Below are 6454 nucleotides of genomic sequence, written 5' to 3'. Positions count from 1 at the left end.
ATTACAGATTAAAATGTCCAGTATCATTCTGCAATTGTGAACATGTCAGCAAGTGAAATATATAAAATATCTGCCCAGGGAGTAGATAGGAAGCTTTTCATTCTTGTTGCAGGTCCTGAGAGAATATTTCTAGCAGGACATAGGATACTTTAAAAGTTAACAAACTAAAATCCCATGGGCAAGTTATATACTTGTATGAGAATGGATGAACATCAACTAAGAATTACTGGTTGCTTATGTCATGTCCAGGCCTTATGAACCTCTGCATTAGACAAAAGCGTTCTTAGAACTTCCTGTAACAAATAAAATATATCATTTGTGATGGACTGTAAAATGGACATTTCTTTTTTTGCATCCTCCTTTGCATTACAATTTTGTAGCTCCTCCATTCATGAGGTAAAGTCAATTGTCAAGACTTTTGATTCTGATTTGGATGATTGAACATTCAAATATGTAAAATAAGCAGAGATTTGATCTACCTTGTGCATTGAGATTATCCTTCTTCCACTGAGTTTGGAACCTGAGGTCATCATCTGTGCATTGGCTAATATGCTACAAGATGAAAAGTGAGATGGAAAAGAGTCAAGCTCCCAAGACAGCAGCTTGCAACCACCAAACATGCAAGTGAGGCCACCCTAGACGAGATAAGAAAGTCTGGAAATAACAGAACACTAAGATGAATAATGGTTGTCGTCTTAAGCTAACAGAAGTGGAGATATTTTTTAAATAGCAAAATTTAGCTTCTACATCAATGTGAACCACATGCAATTTTCATTATGATGTAGATTGAGCCTTTTTAACTTAACCATTATTTTTACATTCGAAATTTAATGTTAAAAGATCTTGGAAGTATCTTTAAATGATATCACATATATTTGTATATTGGTTGATTAACCTAATATTAAAATATAATCAAGTATTAGTTATGTATACTTTTAGATGCTCTTAAATAAGAGGTCTCCGAACCAGCAGGATCATTCATAGCACAGACTATTGTGTGAATCCCAGAACATATAATTAATTAATCAGATAAGAAATGGGACTTATGAAATGGTTGTTTAGAAGAGCTTATTCCTGTGTTTATATTATCAAGAAATACGTGATTTTTTTTGAAATATGTGATCTTTAAGCAGAGTATAATACATAAGAGTATTGTGTTACTGCTATGATTCCATTGAATTAAGTTTTTTTTTAAATTATTGTCTTGCTTCCTTTTCTTCTTAGAAATTGAAATACAAGTAACATTCTAAAGGGACTAGTATTAGAAATAAACCAAGAGGTTACAGTTCTTTATCAAATGTTTTCTTGAAATACGCATTTCCAATTAAAATATATGAATGACACTGTGATAAAATTTTAGGAAACAAATGGAGGGGAGATTAAATGGCACCACCCATAATTTCAAGAACTAAATGACAATAATATTATTATTTTTAAAGGAAAGTTGAACTTTAAACCGTACACATTTTGGATCAAGGTGGTACTATGTCAAACCACTGTAAACCTTAAGACTTGTACAGGCTCAGAAGACTTGACTATAACTTGATGTGAAGGTATTATTATTTTTTTCTAAAAATCTCACTCAGAAAAGAGGCTGCTCTTCCAAAGAAAAGGATAATGAAGCTACACAGGGAAATATCAGGAGTTTCCTTGCAGACATTCAAAGGGGTGAGAGTGCCTTGGCCTAAGAACAAAGACTTTTAAACTTCAGTGGTAGATGTGTTAATGTAGAGAGGGGATGTGTGAGGCCACTGTTGCCAGGTATCAGGGCACAGCACAGCACACTATTCTCAAAACTCCAGTTTTCATATCATACCAAAATAGCTCTGATGATAATTTGACTTCCCGTGTGGCAGCACAAGAGAGTACTCTCTACATAGCTGGAGCATCCAGTCTTTGGGGTAGCATTGTCTACTATTTAAATTAATAAATGGTTGTTATGAGTTATTACTGATCTTTACACTCATGTCTTCTGTTATTTATATGAGAGAATACCAACCTGACAGATTTATGTCTCATTGTAAACATGTCTATGGATACTCTGACTTTATTTTTGCTGCTTATGAGCATGATGGCTCTCAGGGAGCTCCTGATTGATGAGTAAATGTTGAGTTTGCAGTCACAAGTGTTTCTGACCACCTCTGATCGTGGTCTTGAGCTGTGTTGATTCATTGCAGTAATTCCAAGAACTGTGTTGATTCACCATAGTAATTCCATGCTGCGGAGACATGGCTGGGCTCTGCATCCTGCTCTAAGTTATATCCCATAGTCTGCTTCTGCCTTTTCCCTTCAGATTGTTATAGAAGTGAATTAGTATAATTCTGAACCTGGAATTTTAAGAAAGAGTTTTATTGTTTATTGCAGATAGTCTCTAAAGAACTACCCACCTGCGGAGTCTCTGATTCAGAAGTAGGGCATAAGGGGTAGCTGCAGTTTTAAACACTTCACAGGTTGTTCTACTAGGATTCAATTTTAATAAGTAGTGCATAAAGTAAATAAAAGCTATCAAAAGTTTTATCATTAATGTCTCATTTAAAATTTGCAAACAGATCTATATAGACAAGTATATCCTCTGAAACTCTTAAAAGGATGATATTCTGGAAGTCAAATATTGGCTTCAGGGGAGAGGGAAGAGGCTTATGCTGACACATTTGGTTTCCTGTAAGAGTTGCTTTCGCAACATGTTTACCAAGATTCTGTATCCAATGTTGCAAGTGGTAGTATCTCTTGGGAGATATTCTCAGTATAAGAAATGTTAAATTTATCAGGATGTTGCATCTTTGTTCCCCAGAGAAGCAGCAGTAGCAAAGCTAGAAGTCTATTTAAAATAAGAAATAGCTTTAGGGAAACCTTGAGGGAGAGGTGATCTTTGGGGGCAAAACAATTTTGTTGTTATAGCTTGATTTTTACCTTTGTTCTAATTTAAAATGCAAGCTCCTAAAAATGCAGCTGGAAATGAACCTAAACCTTAGTATAGCTTCACTTTATTTTCTTTAAGAATCAGAGCTCTGTCTCTTCTTTTAATTCAAGCCTGAAAGACTATAATCTTGATAAAATTATTTTCCTATTAAATTATAGAATTATTTTTACTTTTAGGTATTTAGGATATTAAAATCACAGCATATAAAACCAACAGATACTGCTATAAAGAAACAAACAGGCATCTTTTCTTATTATGCATGCAGGTTTCTAACCCAATAAATATAAATGTAAGTATGGAATTAGGATGCATAGAAGAGCATGCTGGGGATGAAGAGGGACTCACAAATGTTACTGTAATGTATAGGGTAAAGATCTTTGGCTCTGAAGTCAACCACTATAGTTTTAAATCCTAAATTTTACACCTCTTGCTTGTGTGACTTTGATTAATTTACTTAACCTCATAACCTTCGTTTTCCTTACTTATGATTTGCACACAATAATAGTAGGCACACCAAATATGTTGTTCTGGGAATTAAATGAAATAATTTATATAGAACACTTAGCTTAATATATGGAACAAAGTGTATTAGCCTCAATAAAGGGTAACTATTATTATTATTATCATGGCTGCAAGATGATACAGGAAACAGAAAATTTACATTGTATAAGCAGAGATGAGTGAAAGAAGATTTCTGTGTACCAAGCTGAGGCATTGTACTTTGTGATGAAGGGAATGTACAATCATTTTTGCATGGATCTGTGAGTAGACTGATAAAATTTGTGAGATAGAAAAGTCATTTTATTAGTTCTAGTTACGATGACATTATGAGCTATGGGCATTGATGTGTCAATCTCTATCCCATGCCCAAGAAATTCACATACTCTTAACATTCATATTTAGAGTGATGAAGGGAATATTGAATATTGGATTGAATTAGGTAAATGTTTGAATCAACAGTGGCAATAGGCACATATCTTAGCATGCTGGAGAAATCCTACTTAGAAAATAGGGAGACATTAAAATTGAAAGAAAGCAACAGAACAACATTCCCAAACACTGTTTTGCTTTAAAAGCAGGGGACCAGGTAGACAACAGTTCTGTAATCATGTTTGATCCAGTGGCAGTTTTAATAAGTACCAAGGTTTTCAAGTACCAAGGCAGTTTTAATAAGTACCAAGTACATAAAAACATTTATAGCTATCTTGTAATGACCATGACCACAATGTAATCGGAAATTATCGTGATGTGTATTGGTGACAGAGTCATAGGCATTACTAATATTACTATACTTTGTTCATTGTGTTAGTAATAGAATAAAATGCTAAACTTTAGTTAGAGGTTGTTGAAAATAAAAAAGAATGTAATAATTTTTTCCCATTCAGGTTCATTGATTTTATCCATAGACTGAATTTTATTCATAGACTCCTTCACAAGATAAACAGAGGCCAAGTTCTTGGACTATATAGAGCAAAGAGCAGTTAGCTCTCAACCTGACACTCCTTCTAACTCTGAAGTTTGATTGATGTTAAGAAACAGATTTTTATTTTATAAAAGTCAAACTTTATAATTATTTCAGGAGTTTGTATATACCTAATGTATATCCATTCATTACCTATTTATTTTTCTTTCTGTAATAGATATTATAAGGATAGTAAAGGGAAAGTAAATGGGGTATTTGATTATTATTTTATGTAGGAGATCTCTAACATAGACATTTGAACAGAAACATGAAGGAAAAGAGGACCTGAAATAAAGATATCTGGAGAATATAAGTCTAGTGAGTGGGAATAGGATGCAAAGGGCCTGTGGCAAGAGTATAATGGGTATGTTTGAGGCATATCACAGATGCCAGACAGGCTAGAACCTAGAACCTCTAGGTTCAGAGGAGAAATAGTAGAAGATGAAGGTAAGAAAAGTAATGTGTGTGTGTGGTGTGTGTGTGTGTGTGTGTGTGTGTGTGTTTGGGGTTGGTGTTGGTGAACATTATAGATTAGTCTCACAAGTCATGGAAGAAAACACTATGAATAAAATCCTTAATTGGGAAGTTCTATGAAAAAATTTTATAGAGATGCACTATACTTTGTTTTGAATTTTAGTCATTTCAGCTGCTGTATGGAAAATAGACTATAGAAGAGAAAGAGGAAAAGCAAAGAGAAAGAAAGATACGGAAGTAATTCAGATGAGCCCTGGTAGCTTTAAGCCATAGTTCTGATGTGGTTGCAACTGGAGGGATACAGTTTCCATTTACTCACACAGAAAAATCTGAAAGAAGAGTAAGGTCTCTGAAAACAGAAGTTAAATTTTGGATAATCAGTTTTAGATGCTATTGTGAACAAACAAAGATCATTTTGGTCACCCAAAATCATTAGATTGTTCTCGGTGCATAGCATGACCTTCTGATAAGTAAGCGAAGGATGTGAGGGTCAGTATCAGAACACTCTTCTCCGTCCCCTCTACTCAGCTCCTCTTTTGATTTGGACTATGACTTTCAACGAGATTATTACGACAAGATGTACAGTTATGCAGCACGTGTTCCTCCTTCTCCTCCAATTGCTTGCACTGTGGTTCCCTCAAAACGCCAGCGTGTATCAGGAAACATCTCATGAAGAGGCAAAAGTGGCTTCAATTCTAAGAGTGGACAGCGAGGATCTTCTTCCAAGTCTGGAAATTTGAAAGGAGATGACCTTCAGACCATTAAGAAGGAGTTGACCCAGATAAAACAAAAAGTGGATTCTCTACTGGAAAGCCTGGAAAAAATTGAGAAAGAACAGAGCAAACAAGGAGTGGAGATGAAGAATGGTAAGTCAGAAAAGGAGCAGAGCAGCAGCTCCCTGAAGAAAGATGAGATTAATGTGAAGATGGAGTCTGAGGGGGGTGCAGATGACTCTGCTGAGGAGGGGGACCTACAAGATGATGATAATGAAGATCCAGGGATGAGCCGCTGGAGTTGATCAAGGATGATGAAAAATAGGCTGAGGAAGGAGAGGTTGACAGAGACAGTACTAATGGCAAGGAAGACTCTTAAGCACATAGTGGGCTATAGAAATCTTGTCCCAGGGATCCCCGGGTGGCGCAGTGGTTTAGCGCCTGCCTTTGGCCCGGGGCGGGATCCTGGAGACCCGGGATCGAATCCCACGTCGGGCTCCCGGTGCATGGAGCCTGCTTCTCCCTCTGCCTATGTCTCTGCCTCTCTCTCTCTCTGTGTGTGACTATCGTAGATTAAAAAAGAAAGAAATCTTGTCCCATTATTTCCTCTCTTGTCTAAGACCAAAATTTTCACTAGATCCTCTCCTCTAGTATCTTCTTTAGCACATGCTCACTGTTCTCACCATCCTTATTCTTACCATGTTCATTAATTCATATTGCCCTGCGCCTAGTCCCATTTTCACTTCATTTGATGCTCCTAGTAGTTAAGTTTTACCCTGTAATTTTTGCTTTTAATTTTGATACTTCTTTATGACTTAACAATAAAAAGGATGTGTGGTTTAAAAAAAGTGCCTCTCTATAAAAATTATTAATAGAGCTTCCCAA

At 35.8% G+C, this 6454-nt stretch overlaps 1 pseudogene; it reads left to right on the top strand.

The window, feature by feature from the left end:
* The first annotated feature begins 2026 nt into the window (after positions 1-2026).
* On the top strand, positions 2027-5948 carry LOC129516478 (heterogeneous nuclear ribonucleoprotein C-like; annotated as a pseudogene).
* Positions 5949-6454: the final 506 nt, after the last annotated feature.

This window comes from Nyctereutes procyonoides, unplaced genomic scaffold (genome assembly GCF_905146905.1).
Source record: "Nyctereutes procyonoides isolate TBG_1078 unplaced genomic scaffold, NYPRO_anot_genome, whole genome shotgun sequence".
Classification (NCBI taxonomy): Eukaryota; Metazoa; Chordata; class Mammalia; order Carnivora; family Canidae; genus Nyctereutes; species Nyctereutes procyonoides.
This window is presented reverse-complemented; position numbering and strand designations above follow the sequence as displayed.